The following is a 22,111-nucleotide window of genomic DNA, read 5'->3' on the forward strand; positions in this document are numbered from 1 at the left end:
TTAGTTTTGGATTTTTATTCTGTAAATATATTTATCAGTTGAATTATTAGGGGTCCACTGGATGGATTCCCGAGTTGTAAGGATTTGAAGGATTTAAATAATATTAATTTATTATTTAAAGTTTGAGGATTTTTATTTTAGATTTCTTTCAGCGCATTATTATTTTATTCTTAATTCAGTTTTTATTCCTGCTTGTTTATATATTGATTGTTTGGTATCCCTCGGATCTGTGGTCAGACTTGATCACCTGTGGCTCTAGAATCGAGGGGTATCACAGAGGGGTTCTTCGGTAAGAACTGAAGGCTCCTCCTCCCCCCACTCTCTCTGGGTGGAGGACCCTGTAATTGTTATCTTGGGTAAACTGATTGGACGACAACTTTTCTTTTCCTAGCAGCTTTCAAAGTTACTGAGTAACACTATTTGGCCATAACTTGTTCCCCATGGATATCAATCACCTTGCTCCTATCCGGGCTTAAGAATCTTATCACCTGGTGCAGAGTCGACGAGACACCCTAGACCCTGTGAATCTACCCCCTTTCCATCAAGAGATTATAAAATGGATGGATCTCGATGACCACAAAGCTTTTTGTCAAATCTCTTTCAACAGCTCGTACTGACAATTCTACCATACCAATGGGCTCTACCCGCATCCCATCGAACCACAACAGTGGATTTCCGGTGGGTTTGAGCTTTTCTGGCTTGATTTCGAGCCGGTCGAATGTTATTCATGGCATGACATTCGCACTACTTCCTAGATCAATTAAAACTCTTCATACTAAGAACTCTGCCACCGTCAAGCTCACGACCAGAGGATTTTCACAAGGGATTTGAACTCACAGCATGTCTGTTCTGTCAGACTTTATCTATGCCAATGTGATCTGCTGGTGCAGAGCATTTACACTGTCTATCCTCCTCTTCATTCGTGCTTGACAGAGACATGTTCGGAGTAATTCTTCTGACTCTTCGGTCTGCTCAGGTCGGCCATGAATTGTATTTATTATTTGGACTGGCTGGGTGTTATGATAGTTTGGCTTCTAATTTCTTTTCACTTGCTCAACCAGTTGCCTTTAACATACCTTGCGAACTCTCCCTTTGCTATCAGCATTTCCACTTGCCTCCGTAAGTTCCGGCATTCATTAGTTTGATGACCAAAATCACTATGAAAAGCACAATGTTTAGATTGATCTCTCTGTTTGAGAGGTTATCTAATTGGTAGGGGAGGGCAAAACTTATCTTTGTTCTCCTGATAGAACCTTGCCAGGGTGACTTTAAGTGGAGTGACCGATTCTGTGACGACCTTGGTTTTTAGGCTAGTGCGTCTTGTGATGAACCGAATGTAGATTCGATAATGAATCCAAAAAGTGGAAGCAAAAGATAAAACAATGGTCTCTAGAGATACAACACATTTCTAAGACACCAATGTGACCCTCAATGAGGTTATGGAACCCAAAGAAAATAAATGCGGAAGTGCCGTTTCTAAAATGGATAAGAATGAACCTAGGGGCAAAATGGTCATTTACAAAATAAAAGTGGGTGCTATCGAACACACCATTGGAAAAACAATGAAAAATTAATGAACTTAGATTCAAGAATTACTTGATTCGGAGTCCGGACGAAGAAGATACGGCTAACGGAAGAAAAAGGGGTAAAAAGGTCAAAAGGAGTCAAACGAAGACCATCTAAGCAGTTAGGAGACTTTCCTAACCGGTTACAAGGCAAAATAGAATGGTCACAATGCTACCACAAGTCATATAACCAGTTATGGGAATCAGCCCACCTGCACAGTTGTACTACAGATCAGCAAAAAGCTGACATCTAGGGTTTTTCGGGAAAAAAAAATGGGTTTTTTAGGGCCCAAGATGAGGTTTTTTGGACCCTCCCACCCCCCGCCCCCCAAAATCATGTTTTCTAATCAACCATGGTCCAAAAAAAAAAAATTGGAAAGCAAGAAAAAATGACAAAAATGCCCCCAAGAAAAATCAGGTCAAGAGGGTTAAAAAACAGCTAAAATGAAAAACAGAAAACTGAACTTCACGAGGGATTTCTAATACCAAGACGACATTTTCTGAAAAAACACGAAGGAGAAACCCCTCCTAAAATCACGTTTCTTAAGTGGCCATGTCAAGGGTAGGGTTTATTTCTCAAAAGAAAACCCTAAAATGCCCTTAAACCAGATTATGCAATGAAAATGTTAAAATGAGTCCACAAGAGTCTCATTTCACCAAGGAAAAGGTTTTTCTTGAAAACGATCATGCACACAAATATAACTTACCTATTAGGATGTGCTACAATGGTCCGTGGCTTAAAAATATCACCGATGCAAAATATGACCTATCAAACCTTAAATGTGAGAAAAATGCCCTTCAAGGACAAACAATGCAACAACCGGACCTAAATGCAATCAAAAGACCATTTGGCCCTAGGCCACACTTCATACATATTTAATGAGACCCTATGGAAGAATTAAAATGGAATTCCCACAACCGATGCAAGCATGGTGAAACAAGGATTTGTCATTTTTTTAATATTTTCGTAATATTTCATGAAGTCAAAAGTTACATAGGATACAAAATAATTGCCATTAGCCTTCGGCCACATCTCATATATGTCAAATACATTCCAAAAGGTGCGCTTATGCATACATTACATGTTTAGAATCAAATATACAAGTTTTGACATATAAGCTACAAATAGCATTTCATGCTAACATTTGCATGAATCATGAACAAGAATACATTTAAAAGGATTTCAATCCAACGAAACAACCTAAAGATATTGTGTATCCCGAATCAAGGTATCCATACCTTAAAATAACCCGGTGAGTAAACAAGTTACTCGTAGGGAATGAGCATGCATAGACCTAGCATTTTACAATATTATCACTTTAAGGTGAAACAAGTCAAAGGGCTCATTCCACCTAACATTTATGTCAAGATGAGTCTCAGGGATTATTCTAAGTTACTTTAAAGCATTTCTAGCATAAACCATAATATTTATGCAAGTAAATAACATAGGAGCATATAGTGCAACACAATAGAACATTGGTATCCAAAATTGTCAAATTGTAACCTAGAATGCTTTAATAACCGAAACGGTTCATGCCACTGAGAATCTAAGTCAAGATGCTTATATAGGATCATTCTTAAGTCATATCAACATGAAGTAAGATGAATCAAGATATATATAAAATTGAACAAGGCTGGGACATTTCATACAACATGACAAGATTTAAATCTTCAAGAAATACTACTCGAAATTTAAAAGGTGCAATAAAAAATGGAGCCTACTATCTATGCAATTAAACAAAATTGGAACATTTTATATAACACGAAAAGTTTTAAATCTTCGGGGAATGCAACACTTGAAGTTTAAAGAGTGAGATCCAAGATGAAACATAAAGTCTATGTAATTAAACAAGGTTGGAATATTCTATATGACACGAAAAGGTCTTAAATCTTTAAGGAATACAACACTTGACATTTAAGAAGTGAAATCAAAGATAAAGCATAAAATCTATGCAATGAAACAAGGTTGGAATATTCCATAAAACACAAAAGGTTCTTAAATCATCAAGGGATAACACTTAAAATTTAAGGAGTGAAATTGAAGATAAAGCATAATATCTATGTAATGAAACAAGGTTGGAATATTCCATAAAACACGAAAAGGTTCTTAAATCTTCAAGGAATAACGCTTGAAATTTAAGGAGTGAAATCGAAGATAAAACATAATATCTATGCAATTAAACAAGATTGGAACATTCCATATAACACGACAAGTTTTAAATCTTCAAGGAATAACAACTTGAAATTTAAAGAGTGAAATCAACCAATGTGGATCCTCGGATATCGCTCGGATTAAAACTGTACTCTTGGGATCACTTTAGGGCTACTAACCAATGGGTACCTTCCCTCAGTGCACACTATAATATAGGGAGCTCTCTATCTCCCGTACTAGAACCAAGTCCTAGCCATGTCAATTCTTGATTGATATCCCAAGTCTCCAAACTCAATAAGTTGTGCAACCAAGAGTGTATCAAGATACAAGTAATACATTAAACCCCATTCCATACACAACCAAGATTTTGGAACACATAAGTCATGTCCTAAGTCATCAACTATCATGGCACGAGAAATGTCAAGTAATCATAATGTGCATATATATAGACTACAAACTATAATTAATCACACATAGAATTCATTTATGTAAATATACCATTACTATAAGATCCAAGATTTAATTTTTTGATTAACATCACTTGAAAAAGTAAATCATCACGACATCAAGGTGGAAGTTCATTAACCACATTAATGAAACTAAATTACAAGGAGTCAACATATATGATAAAAACACAAAAGCCCCATGAAACACATGACTAAATCATTAGAACAATTAAATAAAAATTAATTAAACTCTAGATTTCAAAGGTTGTCCAAAGATTCTAAAAATAATATATGTGAAAGATCATTCCATGGTCATTTCATATATCAAATCAAAAGTGCAAAATGAGCAAGATATCATTATGTAGAATTAAATTAAATTAATTAAATCTTTAGATTTTAAAAGTTATTCAAATGATCCCAAATTAATATATAACAAGGATTAAGTCATGGCCATGCTATATATCAAGTCTAAAGTGGAATACAAGCAAAGTACAATTAAGTAGAATTTAAATCAAATAAAATTAATGAAATCTCTAGATTTGAAAACTCATTTAAATCATCCCAAATTAATATATATCAAAGATCAAGTCATGGCCATACCATATACCAAGTCTAAAATGAGTTATATGCAAGCTACAATTTATTATTAATTTCTCAAATCAATATAAGACATGCATACAAGTTGCATAAGCTTCTAAAATCATCAATACAACTCAAATATAAACCTATGACATCCCTTACCTCAATTTGAAATGAAATCTCAAATCCCCATCGAAAGAAAAGTGCTCTGAATCTAACGATGCTCCTAGGTTATGTCGGGGACAACGAGGGAAGCAACTTTAACCTTTGAGGTACCATAAAAATTTGAACTCGAACTCGAAACCTGAACTCAAAAATGGTCAGAAACGGGTTATAATAAGGGGGAAATGAGCGCCTCACCAAAGCCTTCGATAAACGCTAAGGCACTACGATATTTTACATGAGGGAAGAAGGCTGAAATGAAGGAAGAAGAGGGGCAATCATGGCTGCCATGGATGGTCGGCCAAGAGAGGGGAAAGAGATGATAAAATCTCATTTTTCACTTTAAGTCATTCTATTTATAGTAAAACCCTAAAAGCGCCCCGAACGGGTCCCACCAGGTCCGAAAAAGTGGAATTTGAGTAGATGCGCTCAAAGAGAAAATATAAATAAGGGAAGAAACAGCGTCAAAAATTGAGTCCCAACCAGAGAGATATGCACTAAACAAGTTTGGCGCTAACCGGGGCCGAAAACCTTAAAACTGGAGAGAAGCGATCAGAAGACAATTCTAAGAGTACATGACTTGACGAAAGGTGAAAATGAATCCTGTACGAGGATCTAGGCTTAAAATGAGGCATTTTGCAATAACTTTTATTAATTGCACAATGGCCACCACAAAAAGGGTTAACTGCATTAATGACCCAGAATGAAAATATCTTCCAAAATATATTTTCTTAAAAACCCCTGAAATGAAATATCTTCAAAAGATATTTGTGAAAAACACCCCAACAAAAGAAAATGTTTCCGAAGAAACTATGTATCCATGCCTTTATGGACACGGGGAGTAACCAGAGTACTTTTCCACAAAAGTAAAGATACGTGTTTCATGGAAACCACTTAGAATGAAGGTATATGAAGTTAAAAACCAACTCCAAACACGAAAAGTGAGGTTGTGGCAAAAAAGTGACAGACGGGGAAAAAGACGAAAAGTGAATAGTGTCCAAAAAGTGAAAATGCAGAAATGACGTGGTCCTTAAAGGAAGTTATAAGTCCAAAGAAAAGAGTCTTGGAAATCTTTTTCGAGCACTCGAGACTACACTAAGTGATGAGAAACCAAGCCCCGAAAAGAAAATTCAACGGAAAAATTTATTCGTAAAATTTGAGAAAATGAAAGGAAGGAAAATGACCGGGTCATTACAGACTCATCCTTTCTAGGCCTCTTTTCTGCTTTCCAGGAGGTTTAACGCTGTGGTGGAGCTTGTTTTTGCCGGATCTTGGTTTTGGACTTCTCCTCCATTAAGATTATTGACGTCTTCCTTGCATTAGCAACTTCTTCTTCTTCCAAGTGTAAGAAACCATCAGCTCTTTTGTTCAGCTCGTCCATGGTCTTCGGCATAGTTACCACCAGACTTGTGTTGAACAGTGTCCCTCGGTTCATTGCTAGTTTGAATGCTTGAACCGCCGTGGATGGATGACATACTATTACTATACTTTTGATGAGGTTGAACCTGGTGAGGAAAGCTTAGAGACGCTCATCTTCGTGTTGCTTCATTGTGAACATACTTGAAATATCTTTTGCCGGGCGCTTATTCCCATAATACTGGATTATGAATTTGTCACACAGGTCTCAGAAGCTATCAATTGAGCTTCTTGCCAAATTTTTGAACCAATTGAGCGCCGGTCTGGTCGGGCTTGTAGGAAAGCATTTGCACATTAAATAATCATTCTCCATGTTTAGAGCCATTTTCAATTGGATATGGTCAACATAATTGATTGGATCGTGCGTTCCATCAAACAGAATGGAAACTGGAATAGAAAACTTCCTCAGATTCGGAGCATTGAGGATCTTATCAGTAAAAGGTGAATCAACCGTTCGTGTTACCGAACGGAGAGCCTTATTCTCCTTCAGAAACCTTAGAGAATCCTTTGGTCTATAGATCTCCTATCCGAGCTTCTGTAGTCATACATAGCCATTGAAGGACGGTAAGACGGATCGAACGATCTTTCTTTCGTGTACTCTCTTTGCCACGGTGACGTTGCTTTACCGGGTCTCGCCTGAGCTTTTCGCGGTAAGGATCAAACGACGTGGCTTCTTCTTAACGGATCTATTCATGGTGTGGATTCATCTCCATGGCTTCTTCTCGCTTGATCCATTCACGATGTGGATCCAAATGGATAGATCCCTTTCGATCTTCCACATGATGAACATTTGGCAGTAAATCTTTTGGCCTGATCTCTTCGTGATGAAGATCTAAATGAATGCCTCCTTCTTGCTCAACCTGATGAGCAATATTTGGCTGCAGAATTCTCTCTCCTATCAGAGGTGGTCATGGAATTACCAAAACTTCTTGACATTCCATTTCGGCTATCAATTCTGCGTTCTCTCTTCTCAAAGCTTCAAACATACTCATTAGTTCATCAAGCTTTGATCGTTGTTCATTCTCCTGCAGATAAGAACTTTCCTCTCCTATCATCGTTGTTGAGTGGAACAGAGTCATTAATCGGGAAGTTTTGATTGGATCCAAACCCTAATGATGTGATCGCACTGGATCTGGCCTCGGAATGGCCAAATTCTGATCTCCATTAGCTAGATTTAAACCTTTGCTTCCGTAAACTCGTCTAATCCGGTTTTCATCAATCAACATCAAATTTCCTCAAAACCGATCTCAATCTTCCCGATCAAGATCTAGTTTCTAGAAATATAGCTTCCGCCTCGCAGATCTATTTCAATCCTCCAAAAGAATGGTCAATTTGCTTCTAAAGAACTTGACGATCAACTGAATCCTTCCTTCTCATTCCCACAGACGGCACCATTGAAGATGTAAGAAAAATGCTCTCTCAATTTAGAAAGAATAATTCTACACTTCAAAAATATTTTTCACCCCTTTTCACTCTCTTTTCAGTCTATTTATAGACTATTACTGTAATGACCCAGATTTTCGGATAAATTTTTTTTCCGTTGTCTTTTCCCTTCTGAGTTTGGTTTCTTATCGATTAGTGTCATCTCAAGTGCTCTGAAATGATTTCTGAGACTCTTTTCTTTGGATTGACAACTTCTTTTAAGGATCGAGTCATTTCCATATTTTCACTTTTTAGGCACTATTCAGTTTTCGTCTTTTTCCCTATTTCGTCTTTTTTCCTATTTTGTCTTTTCCCCGTTTGTTATTTTGTTGGCGTAACCACACTTCTGTGTTCAGAGTTGGTTTTTGACTTCACGTATCTTCATTCTCAGTGGTTTCCATGAAATACGTATCTTTACTTTCGTAGTAAAGTACTCTGGTTGCTCCCGGTGTCCATAGGGGCATGGATGCACAGTTCTTTGGAATCTTTTTCCTTTTCTTGGGGTGTTTTTCATAAATATCTTTTGAAGATATTTATTTCAGGGGTATTTAGGATAATATCTTTTGGTTCTAGGGCAGTTTCGTAGTTTTCACTTTTTGGAGGGGCCATTGTGAAATTAATGAAAGTTGTTGCACAATGTCTTGTTTTGAGCCTGGATCCTCGTACGGGATTCATTTTCACTTTTCTTCGAGTCGTGTACTCTTGGAATTTCCTCCTAGTCGATATTTTCCAATTTTAGGGTTTCTGGCCCTAGTTTGTGCCAAATTCGTTTGGGGTATAACTTTCTGGTCGAGATTCAATTTTTGACGCCGTTTCTTCCATTGATCATATTTTCTCATTTTGAATCTTTTTCGTTCACAAAGTTTTTCCGTTTGAGCGCGTCTGCTCGAATTTCACATTTTCAGACCCGGCGGGGCCCTTTCGGGGCACTTTTTGAGATTTTCTATAAATAGGAGTACTTAAGAGAAAATAACAGATTTTTCTCTCTCTCTCTCCTCTCTCTTGGCTGGATCTCATGGCAGCCATGGCTGCCATGCTTCTTTCTTCTTTTCCGGTCACTTCCCTTGGTTGAAAAGGTGTATTACCTTTGTGTTTATTGTTTCCCTCGCCGTGCTCTACCTTTCCCCCTTATTAGAACTCAGTTTTGGCCATTTCTTGAGTTTGGGTTTGCGGTCAAGATGTGTTTTTGATGGGGCTTTCTTCGGATTCTTGTTCGTGGTGTTGTCCCCGACAAAACCTAGAAGTTTCGTCGGATTCGGAGCACTTCCATTTTGGTGGGGATTTGAGATTTCATCTCAAATAGAGGTAGGGAATGTTTTAGGATTATTTGTGTGTTGTATTATGTGTTTCCCATGATTATACAACCTATATGTTTGCTTTATATCAAATCTAGAAAGTCAGTAATTTTTATTTCTTTGTATAAGATTTAAAATTCATGATGATGTGTAACTTTGAATTGGATTGTGGCATGCTAGAAAGTTTGGTTTTAATATGTTGGTTAATATATATTAAATTGGGATTAATTAAATAAGGATTGCACTTTTTAATTAATATTTATCTTTTGTGAAAGATTAAAGTTCATGGCCATAACTTGCATGAAATTGAGTTGTATTATGCTTCTAAATTAAGTTTTGACATGTTGGTTAACATACTTTAATTTGAGAGCATTTGGTTGAGTATGAAAATCTAGAGGGTTTAATTATTTTTATTTAATTAAACTATATCTTATTGTTCTATGGATTTAATCATGTTTTAGAAGTTGCTACTATTTTAAGATAATGGATTTAGACTTGTGGTGTATTCACTTGATTATGTTTTAAGCATCGAGTACCTTGTTGTTAAAATTATATTCATGAGAACTTGTTTCCAATATTGGATATATGATTGACTTGTGTAATGAATTGTACACTTCGTGTTGACATTATGTATGCCATTTTAGAATTTGAATCCTAAGACATGGATTGTGTGGTTTCAACCTTCTTGTGCTTGGAAGGTGGTTTGTATGCCTTATTATGTATATATAAGTTTTGAACTTAATATATATTTTGGAATCTTTTGGGACATTGTTACATGTGACATGGCTAAAGTTTGGCTTTAGTGCGGGAGGTATGAGTTCTCCCCAATTGAGATAGTGCGCACTAGGGTGGTCTTCCCAACGGGTTAGTGCCAGGAATAACCATTTTGTTCTCGGTGGAAATCCGAGACGTGATGTCCAAGTCTTCCACTATTTGTTTTCACACTTTAGATTTCTAGTTGATAATCTAGAGAATTTATGTCATGATGTGTGGTATTAGATATTCTAACTATACTAAATTGTTATATTTTGTTGATCTCACACTTTTAGATTTCTAGTTGATAGTCTAGAGAATCAATGTCTTGATGTGTGGTATTAGATATTCTAATTATACTAAGTTGCTATATTTAGTTGATTTCGCATTTTAGATTTTAAGTTAATTACTTGGAAAATCTATACCTTGTTGCTTTGTGTAAGCATGTTCTTATATTGTTGCTTTGTGTAAGCATGTTCCTATATTGATGCTTGGTGTAAGCATGTTCTTATATTGTTGCTTTGTGTATGCATGTTTCTATCTTGTTGCTTTATGTAAGCAAGTTATATCGTGTTGCTATGTGTAGCATGCTCTTGGGTTGTTGAAATTGCATAAAGGATGTGTTTTATGATAGTAATAATCTTAGGTAGTTACGATGCTCCCTGGGTCTCACCTTTGACATATACGTTAGGTGGAATGAACCACAATGATCAAATCATGCAAACTTGTAAAATATAGGTCGATGCATACTCATTTCCTATGAGTAGCTTTATGTTGCTCACCCCTACGTTATTTGGGCATATTTCAGGTGCAAGGATTTAAAGTTGAGACTCTCATTATGCTTGGATGATTGTGGAGTTGAAGGGTTCCATTTTTGTGAGGATTGGCTTGAGATGCTATTATAGCTTTATATGTCAGAAACTTTTAATTTTGATTCTAATCATGTAAAGTGCACGTAAGTACACTCCTTTCAATGTATTTGATGTGTATGACATGAGGCCAAGGGCCATAAACTTTAAAGATTCAAGTGTATGCATTTAAGTTGCAAGTTTTGTTCTTGAAGTGTATTCTTTTCTAACTTGAGGTTTAGTATATGAATTTGAGCAAATGTCATGTAATGAGGTAATCGGCCATTGTAATACATTTCAATATGTAAATTATACTTTCTAGCATGTTTATATTGCTTAAAATATTATTTTTGGATCATATCCATGTTGGGGTTTGAAGCTTGGGTGAAGCTTAATCAAATTTTGTTCATAGCAGGCCATTTTGCAGCATTTCGTGGTGTTTCAGTCGACCGAAACTCCATTTCAGTCGACCGATGTCAAGTGGAATTCTTTTGAACTTCAAATCATGCATTTCCAGTAGCCAAAAGTACTGTTCAAGCCTATTTCGGTTGACCGATGGGTTGTTTTGGTCTACCGAAACAACCAGCCCCTATGAACCATGATTTCAGCTCTCAGCATGTCCGGTCATTTTGTGGGATTCTTATCTAATGTTCTTAGAACCTCTTGGAGTGTTGTGAAATGATTAAATTAGGTTGGTTTCACCTTGTTTGACTTGTTTAGAGTCAGATTTCTCCTTTTAATTGTGAGTTGACCATTTTGCCCCTTGATTCACGATTTTTGGCCGTTTTGACCTTTGTTTCTGCTTTTGTCCTCTTTATGCTTCGTGGCTTCATGGAAGGTCTCCTTGATGTCTTAGAGATGATTTATATCTCTAAAGACTTTGGTTTCATCTTTTGCTTCAGCATTCCGGATCCGTTATCTGGTCAACTTTCGGTTTATCACTGATACACTGGGTTAAAAAACCTTGGGCCGTCACAGGTGGTATCAGAGATCCTAGGTTCGAAAACCATAAGACGATGGGTTTTGGGTGCAAATCATGCTTTTATTGCCATGCTCTATGTGTTTATATGCTTTATGATGACATGTTTTGGTTTGTAACATGTTTACGTACTTACGTGCTACAGGTTGTATGCCGTTTGTTTAGCATTGTTTTATTCGAATGTAAAGAATACGACATATGATGTATGCTAGATTAGAATTGCATATGCATAACTGTGTTGCATATTTGGCATGACACGGGATTGGTTATTGAGGCACGAGTTGAGGTTGATGGTGATTGTGGTCACAATCTCGTGGTAGTATAGGTTGCGGACCAAGCATTGGTTTTGAGGTAAGTGGTTGGTCACCTTTTGTTTAGGCTCTTGTGAGATGAGTCATTTGGATTTACCGTAGCACTGGATTTATTGGTTTTGGGCCATTATGAGGTTATGGACCTCTTAGGATCCTTGATTGTTCGAGATGATTCCTCTGGAACTTGCGTTTTTCGTGGGCGGGTACGATGTGGGCGGGTGCATGGCATTGTTATGCTACCGTACTGGCAATCTGCAAGTGTAGTTTGGATAGAATCAGTATGGGTTTTGGTTCGATAGGCGTTGTCCTTTTTATCGATAATGATGATAGTTGTTTTAGAGATCAGTCGTGGTGATTGATTTGGTTCTTGTTGGTATGGCTATAGTTGCCATTTTCTTAGAGTTTTCCTTGCATGATGACGCTTTTGGGATCAAGTCGACTGATTGATGCTTCGGGTAGAGAGAGCATTGCATTGTTAGTGTCACTTGTAGTGTCACCTCTGGATTCAGAGTTAGATTGTTAGAGTCTTACCGTTATGGTAAGGGCTCACGTTTGTTTGGAGACAGGTTGTCGTCGCATTGGTTTTAGAGACAGTTTATGACTTGGAATTGTCCTTTTTTTTCTTAGACACTCTAGGACACGATGTCCATAGGGTTCATTGTTGCATTATTTTTTTTTTTTTTTATCTTTTGTAGTTTCGTTCGCTACCATATTAGTAGTATGATTTATGTTACTGTGATGCATGAGTAGGCGGAGGTCTATCCACATTTGCTCTTTTGTCGTGTGGCATTAGAATACCTTCTTTATATGCTTAGAGATGCCATGTTGTTACTGTACTTTTGTGACATACTTTTGTGCTTACGTGGAGATGTGTTGCATGTACCTTTGATTTTTATCTATGTGAGTAGATTTCTTTCTGGTAGTTTCATTCCTTGTCATATGCATGACTTCAAGGCTTGGTTTCCCTTTCGTTTTTCCCTCGGTTGCACATAGTGTGTAGGTGGGTTAATGTAAGGGTTCGTTGTGAAATTCCTTATAGAGGAGTTGTCACATTTGTTTTGTTTTGAGCCGTCCACTTCCCTAAGATGGGAAGGATACACCATTTTCATGGTTGTCATATCAACACTTGTGGGAGGATAGGGTTTCTTTACTTTTTTGGTTCGTGTTAGGGACCTCACAAGGAGTGAGTCACTTTTCTTCATTGTGTTGTGCACTGTTCTGGGGTTGGTTGGTTCGTGAGGATCACTATCATTGTCTTGAGTCCTTGGTGAGGATTTAATGGATTTTGGTCGACTTACTTCCATGTAGGGGGTGAAATCTTTGACTTTGTTGTCTTTCATTTCCGAGATGGAGTCGTGGTGTTATCCTTTTTAAGACTGGTGGTTCCCTTTCTTTTGTGTCTTCCCTTGGGTAGTTTTTGCCGTGGTTATTAGCGGAGTTGTGGTGCTCAAAGTGAGTTGATTGGTGTGAGATCATTTTATGGGGACTTGTGTCCATATCATTGAGGATTTGTTTGATTATGAGGTGAGCTCGATGCTCTTTTGAGAATGTCTTTTGGAGACTTGTTTCCGTTTTTGAGACCTGGATGTGGTTGACTCTTAGGAGGAATTTTGGAGGATCGCTATTGGATATAGCTTGTTTGCGGAGTTTCTCGTCCTAGTTATGACTAGGCGTGGTTTTGAGGAATTGTAGTTCCGATGATTGGTTGTGGATTGAAATTAAGGAATTTTGATTTAGCTTGGTATTGCCAAGTACGATTTTGAGAGATTCATTTTGTTACCTTGGTTGTTGGTATTTTGATGTGTGTGCCACTTGGTGGATTTATATTTTGAGGATTTGGTTATTCGTAATAGGGATATGGATTGGATGTTTGATCACGGTGATTGGTTTTATAGTTGATCTGTTTTAGGGAGAAATGTAGGACTTTCGATGAAATATCTTGTAGTGAGACTCATTTTGATTTCTGGAGGTTTTGATTTGCTTTTCAGGTTTTGGATTCTCGATTGATGTTGTTGGTAGTAGCATTTTGAGGCATTAGAGTTGTTAGTTTTGTTGTATCGAGGATTTGAGGCCTTAAGCATAGTGGTGCCTATAACATTGTTGTTAGAGTTTAGGAATGGCTAGGATGGTCTAGAACGTCTTTGGGCCATATTCCAACTCTCACAGATGCTTGGTTCCTACATTGCTTTTGACCATGATCGTTTTGTGACATTGATGTCGTTAGTATCGTGGGTTTCATGGGTAGACCTAATGGGGGGCAGGTTATGAATTAGTGCCTTATATTGTCAAGCTACCGTACAAAGTTGTGTGTTGTGGGCGAGTTCTAGCTGCCGTCGATGCTACCTTACTAACGAGTAAGTGTGGGCGGGCACTAAACACTGTCCTTGCTACCACACATTTGAATACGTCGTGGGTGGGTTCTTGTCGCTCTTCGTACTGCCGCATCGTCTTGTTCGGTACCCTGATTTGATACGTGGTTATCTTGGAGATCTTTTGGTGGTTGTTTTGGATCGGTATGATGGTTCAGCAGGAGGGATGGTCACAGTTGTTGTCTTCTATTTCATTGTCTCGCCTTAGGTTCTGTGTGTGAGTTTTGACTTGTTGTGCGGCCATGTAGTCACTTTCCTTTTGAGAGGTTGTCCTGTCGTTAGCACATGGGTGCGAATGACATTGGTCTATGCATTGTCTTTTAGTTTTGGGATTGCTTTTGTATCGCGTTGTGTGGGATACTCGGAGGTGTACTTCGTGGTTATCCTGGTTCCGCCTTTTTGTTTTGTTGGGGCTAGATTTCGGGGACGAAATCCCTTTAAGGTGGGAAGGTTGTAATGACCCAGATTTTCGGATAAATTTTTTTTTCGTTGTCTTTTCCCTTCTGAGTTTGGTTTCTTGTCGATTAGTGTCATCTCAAGTGCTCTGAAATGATTTTTGACACTCTTTTCTTTGGATTGACAACTTCCTTTGAGGACCGAGTCATTTCCATTTTTTCACTTTTTAGGCACTATTCACTTTTCGTCCTTTTCCCTATTTCGTCTTGTTCCCTATTTTGTCTTTTCCCCGTTTGTCACTTTGTTGGGGTAACCACACTTCTTGTGTTCGGAGTTGGTTTTTGACTTCATGTATCTTAATTCTCAGTGGTTTCCATGAAATACGTATCTTTACTTTCGTAGTAAAGTACTCTGGTTGCTCCCGGTGTCCATAGGGGCATGGATGCATAGTTCTTTAGAATCTTTTTCTTTTCTTGGGGTGTTTTTCATAAATATCTTTTGAAGATATTTATTTCAGGGGTATTTAGGAAAATGTCTTTTGGAAGATATTGTCATTCTGGGGCTGTTTAGCAGTTTTCACTTTTTGGAGGGGCCATTGTGCAATTAATGAAAGTTATTGCTCAATGTCTTGTTTTGAGCCTAAATCCTCGTACGAGATTCATTTTCACTTTTCTTTGAGTCGTGTACTCTTGGAATTTCCTCCTAATCGATGTTTTCCAGTTTCAGGGTTTATGGCCCGAGTTTGCGCCAAATTCGTTTGGGGCATAACTTTCTACTCGGGATTCAGTTTTTGACGCCGTTTCTTCCAGTGATCATCTTTTCTTATTTTAAATCTTTTTTGTTCATAGAGTTTTGCTGTTTGAATGCGTCTGCTCGAATTTTACTTTTCCAGACCCGGCGGGGCCCTTTCGGAGCACTTTTTGAGATTTTCTGTAAATAAGAGCACTTAAGAGAAAATATCAGATTTTTCTCTCTCTCTTCTCTCTCTTGGCCGGATCTCATGGTAGCCATGGCTTCCATGTTTCTCTCTTCTTTTTCGGTCACTTCCCTTGGTTGAAAAGGTGTAGTACCTTTGTGTTTACCGTTCCCCTCGCCGTGCTCTACCTTTCCCCCTTATTAGAACTCAGTTTTGGCCATTTCTTGAGTTTGGGTTTGAGGTCAAGATGTGTTTTTGATGGGGCTTTCTTCAGATTCTTGTTCATGGTGTTGTCCCCGACAAAACCTTGAAGTTTCGTCGGATTTGGAGCACTTCCATTTTGGTGGGGATTTGAGATTTCATCTCAAATAGAGGTAGGGAATGTTTTAGGATTATTTTTATGTTGCATTATGTGTTTCCCATGATTATAAAACCTATATGTTTGCCTTGTATCAAATTTAGAAAGTTAGTAATTTTTATTTCTTTGTATAAGATTTAAAATTCATGATAATGTGTAACTTTGATTTGGATTGTGGCATGCTAGAAAGTTTAGTTTTAATATGTTGGTTAATATATATTAAATTGGGATTAATTAAATAAGGATTGTACTTTTAATTAATATTTATCTTTTGTGAAAGATTAAAGTTCATGGCCATACCTTGCATGAAATTGAGTTGTATTATGCTTCTAAATTAAGTTTTGACATGTTGGTTAACATACTTTAATTTGAGAGCATTTGGTTGAGTATGAAAATATAGAGGGTTTAATTATTTTTATTTAATTAAACTATATCTTATTGTTCCATGGATTTAATCATGTTTTAGAAGTTTGATACTATTTTAAGATCATGGATTTAGACTTCTGGTGTATTCACTTGATTATGTTTTAAGCATTGAGTACCTTGTTGTTAAAATTATATTCATGAGAACTTGTTTCCAATATTGGATATATGATTGACTTGTGTAATGAATTGTACACTTCGTGTTGACATTATGTATGCCATTTTAGAATTTGAATCCTAAGACATGGATTATGTGGTTTCAACCTACTTGTGCATGAAAGGTGGTTTGTATGCCTTATTATGTATATATAAGTTTTGAACTTGATATATATTTTGGAATCTCTTGGGACATTGTTACATGTGACATGGCTAAAGTTTGGCTTTAGTGCGGGAGGTATGAGTTCTCCCCAGTTGAGATAGTGCGCACTAGGGTGGTCTTCCCAGCGGGTTAATGCCTGGAATAACCATTTTATTCTCGGTGGAAATCCGCGACGTGATGTCCAAGTCTTCCACTATTTGTTTTCACACTTTTAGATTTCTAGTTGATAATCTAGAGAATCTAAGTCATTATGTGTGGTATTAGATATTTTAACTACACTAAATTGTTATATTTAGTTGATCTTACACTTTTAGATTTCTAGTTGATACTCTAGAGAATCTATGTCTTGATATGTGGTATTAGATATTCTAATTATACTAAGTTGCTATATTTAGTTGATTTCGCATTTTAGATTTTAAGTTGATTACTTGGAAAATCTATACCTTGTTGCTTTGTGTAAGCATGTTCCTATATTGATGCTTGGTGTAAGCATGTTCTTACATTGTTGCTGTGTGTAAGCATGTTCTTATATTGATGCTTGGTGTAAGCATGTTCTTATATTGTTGCTTTGTGTAAGCATGTTTCTATCTTGTTGCTTTGTGTAAGCATGTTATATCGTGTTGCTATGTGTATTATGCTCTTGGGTAGTTCAAATTGCATAAAGGATATGTTTTATGCTAGTAATGATCTTAGGTAGCTACGATGTTCCTTGGGTCTCACTTTTGACATATACGTTAAGTGGAATGAACCACAATGATTAAATCATGCAAACTTGTAAAACGTAGGTCGATGCATGCTTTTTTTCTATGAGTAGCTATATGTTGCTCACCCCTAAGTTACTGGGGCATATTTCAGGTGCAGAGATTTAAAGTTGAGACTCTCATTATGCTTGGATGATTGTGGAGTTGAAGGGTTCCATTTTTGTGAGGATTGGCTAGAGATGCCATTATAGCTTTGTATGTCAGAAACATTTAATTTTGATTCTAATCACGTAAAGTGTACGTAAGTACACTCCTTTCAATGTATTTGATGTGTACGACATGAGGCCAAGGGCCATAAACTTTAAAGATTCAAGTGTATGCATTTAAGTTGCAAGTTTTGTTCTTGAAGTGTATTCTTTTCTAACTTGAGGTTTAGTATATGAATTTGAGCAAATTACATGTAATGAGGCCATAGGCCATTGTAATACATTTCAATATATAAATTATACTTGCTAGCATGTTTATATGGCTTACAATCTTGTTTTTGGATCATATCCATGTTGGGATTTGAAGCTTGGGTGAAGCTTCATCCAATCTTGTTCAGAGTAGGTGATTTTGCAGCATTTCGTGGTGTTTCGGTCGACTGAAACTCCATTTCGATCGACTGTTGTCAAGTGGAATTCTTTTGAACTTCAAATCATGCATTTCCAGTAACCAAAAGTACTGTTCAAGCCTATTTCGGTCGACCGATGGGTTATTTCGGTCTATTGAAACAACCACCCCCTTTGAACCATGATTTCAGCTCTCAGCATGTCCATTTTGGTCATCCGATGGGCCATTTCGGTCTGCCGAAATGACCCCTTTCACCCAGCTTCTTCAGTTCAGTTTCAACACTGATGTTCCGACTTCAAATAATCATAACTCCTTCATTTTAAATCCAAATGGGGTGATTCTTGAGCCTAAATTCATGTATTTTGAGTCAGCTTTCCAATAGTCCAATTTGATTCTTAGATTCCAAACATAATGGGAGTTATATATATTTTAGTAAAGTAGTGTCAGTTTTCACTTCAACCGGGAAGGGACATTTTGTGGGATTCTTGTCCATTGTTCTTAGAACCTCTTGGAATGTTGTGAAATGATTAAATTAGGTTTTTTTTAACATTGTTTGACTTATTTAGAGTCAAATTTCTCCTTTAAATTGTGAGTTGACCATTTTGCCCCTTGATTCATAGTTTTTGGCCATTTTGACCTTTGTTTATGCTTTTGTCCTTTTTGTGCTTCGTGGCTTCATGGAAGGTCACCTTGGTGTCTTAGAGATGATTTATATCTCTAAAGACTTTGGTTTCATCTTTTGCTTTCGCATTCCGGATCTGTTACCGGGTCAACTTTCGGTTCATCACTGACACACCCAGTTGAAAAACCTTGGGCCGTCACAGGTGGTATCAGAGCTTCTAGGTTCGAAAACCTTAGGATGACAGGTTTTGGGTGCATATCATGCTTTTGTTTTCATGCTCTATGTGTTTATATGCTTTATGATAACTTATTTTGGTTGATAACATGTTTATGTGCTTACGTGCTACATGTTATATGCCGTTTGTTTAGCATTATTTTATTCGAATGTAAAGAACATGACATATGATGTATGCTAGATTAGAATTGCACATGCATAACTGTGTTGCATATTTAGTATGACACGGGATTGGTTATTGAGGCACGAGTTAAGCTTGATGGTGATTATGGTCACAGTCTCGTGGTAGTATAGGTTGCCGACCTAGCATTGGTTTTGAGGTAGGTGGTGAGTCACCTTTTGTTTAGGCTCTTGTGAGATGAGTCATTTGGAGTTACCCTAGCACTGGATTTATTGGTTTTGGGCAATTATGAGGTTATGGACCTCTGAGGATCCTTGATTGTTCGGGATGATTCCTCTCGAACTTGCATTTTTCGTGGGCGGGTACGATGTGGGCGGGTGCATGGCACTGTCATGCTACCGTACTGGCAAGCTACAAGTGTAGTTTGGATGGAATCAGTATGGGATTTGTTTCGATAGGCGTTGTCCTTTTTATCGATAATGATGATGGTTGTTTTAGAGATCAGTCGTGGTGATTGATTTGGTTGTTGTTGGTATGACTATAGTTGCCATTTTCTTGGAGTTTTTCTTGCGTGATGATGCTTTTGGGATTAAGTCGATTGATTGATGCTTCAGGTAGAGAGAGCATTGCATTGTTAGTGTCACTTATAGTGTTACCTCTAGATTTGGAGTTAGATTGTTAAAGTCTTACCGTTGTGGTAAGGGCTCACGTTTGTTTGGAGAAAGGTTGTCGTCGCATTGGTTTTGGAGACAATTTATGACTAGGAATTATCCTTTCTTTTCTTAGACACTCTAGGACACGATGTCTATAGGGTTAATTGCTGTATCATTTTTTTTAATCTTTTGTAGTTTCGTTCGCTACCATGTTAGTAGTATGATTTATGTTATTGTGATGCATGAGTAGGTGGAGATCTATCCACATTTGCCCTTTTGTCGTGTGGCATTAGCATATCTTCTTTATATGCTTAGAGATGCCATGTTGTTACTGTACTTTTGTGACATGCTTTTGTGCTTACGCGGAGACGTGTTGCATGTACCTTTGATTTTTATCTATATGAGTATATTTCTTTCTAGTAGTTGCATTCCTTGTCATATGCATGACTTCAAGGTTTGGTTTCCCTTTCATTCTTCCCTCGGTTGCACGTAGTGTGTAGGTGGGTTTCTGTAGGGTTCGTTGTGAAATTCCTTATAGAGGAGTTGTCACATTTGTTTTGTTTTGAGCTGTCCACTTCCCTAATATGGGAAGGATACTCCATTTTTGTGGTTGTCATATCGACACTTGTGGGAGGATCGGGTTTCTTCTCTTTTCTGGTTCGTGTTAGGGACCTCACAAGGAGTGAGTCTCTTTTCTTCATTGCGTTGTGCACTGTTTTGGGGTTGGTTGGTCCGTGAGGATCACTATCGTTGTCTTGGGTCCTTGGTGAGGATTTGATGGATTTTGGTCGACTTACTTCCATGTAGGGGGTGAAATCTTTGACTTTATTGTCTTTCATTTCCGAGATGGAGTCGTGGTGCTATCCTTTTTAAGACTAGTGGTTCCCTTTCTTTCTTGTCTTCCCTTGGGGAGTTTCTGCCGTGGTTGTTGGTGGAGTTGTGGTGCTCAGAGTGAGTTGATTGGTGTGAGATCATTTTATAGGGACTTGTGTCCATATCATTGAGGATTTGTTTGATTGTGAGGTAAGCTCGATGCTCTTTTGAGAATGTCTTTTGGAGACTTGTTTCCGTTTTTGAGACCTGGATGTGGTTGACTCTTACGAGGAATTTTGGAGGATCGCTATTGGATATAGCTTATTTGTGGAGTTTCTCGTCCTAGTTATGACTAGGCGTGGTTTTGAGGAATTTTAGTTCCGATGATTGGTTGTGGATTGAAATTAAGGAATTTTGATTTAGCTTGGTTGTTGGTATTTTGATGTGTGTGCCACTTGGTGGATTTGTATTTTGAGGATTTTGTTATCTGTGATAGGGATATGGATTAGATGTTTAATCACGGTGATTGGTTTTGTAGTTGATCTGTTTTAGGGAGAAATGTAGGACTTTCGATGAAATATCTTGTAGTGAGACTCGTTTTGATTTCTGGAGGTTTTGATTTGCTTTTCAGGTTTTGGATTCTCGATTGATGTTGTTCGTAGTAGCATTTTGAGGCATTAGAGTTGTTAGTTTTGTTGTATTGAGGATTTGAGGCCTTAAGCATAATGGTGCCTATGACATTGTTGTCAGAGTTTAGGATTGGCTAGGATGGTCTAGAACGTCTTTGGGCTATATTCCAACTCTCACAGATGCTTGGTTCCCACATTACTTTTGGCCATGATCATTTTGTGACATTGATGTCGTTAGTATCGTGAGTTTCATGGGTAGACCTAGTGGGGGGCATGTTATAAATTAGTGCCTTATACTGTCATGCTACCGTACAAAGTTGTGTGTTGTGGGCAAGTACTAGTTGCCGTCGATGCTACCTTACTGACGAGTAAGTGTGGGTAGGCACTAAACACTGTCATTGCTACCACACATTTGAATACGTCGTGGGCGGGTTCTGGTCGCTATTCGTACTGCTGTATCGTCTTGTTCGGTACCCTGATTTGATACGTGGTTATCTTGGAGATCTTTTGGTGGTTGTTTTGGATCGGTATGATGGTTCAGTAGGAGGGATGGTCACGGTTGTTGTCTTCCATTTCTTTGTCTCACCTTAGGTTCTGTGTGTGAGTTTCGACTTGTTGTGTGGCTATGTAGTCACTTTCCTTTTGAGAAGTTGTCCTGTCGTTAGCACGTGGGTGCGAATGACATTGGTCTGTGCGTTGTCTTTCAGTTTTGGGATTGCTTTTGTATCGCGTTGTGTGGGATACTCGGAGGTGTACTCCGTGTTTATCTTGGTTCCGCCTTTTTGTTTTGTTGGGGCTAGATTTCGGGGAAGAAATCCCTTTAAGGTGGGAAGGTTGTAAGACCCAGATTTTGGGATAAATTTTTTTTCCGTTGTCTTTTCCTTTCTGAGTTTGGTTTCTTGTCAATTAGTGTCATCTCAAGTGCTCTGAAATGATTTCTGACACTCTTTTCTTTGGATTGACAACTTCCTTTGAGGACCGAGTCATTTCCATTTTTTCACTTTTTAGGCACTATTC

Source organism: Cornus florida, unplaced genomic scaffold, assembly GCF_030987335.1.
Source record: "Cornus florida cultivar Cherokee Brave unplaced genomic scaffold, ASM3098733v1 CherokeeBrave_3.0.0_Hap2_Chr03, whole genome shotgun sequence".
In the NCBI taxonomy this organism is placed as follows: Eukaryota; Viridiplantae; Streptophyta; class Magnoliopsida; order Cornales; family Cornaceae; genus Cornus; species Cornus florida.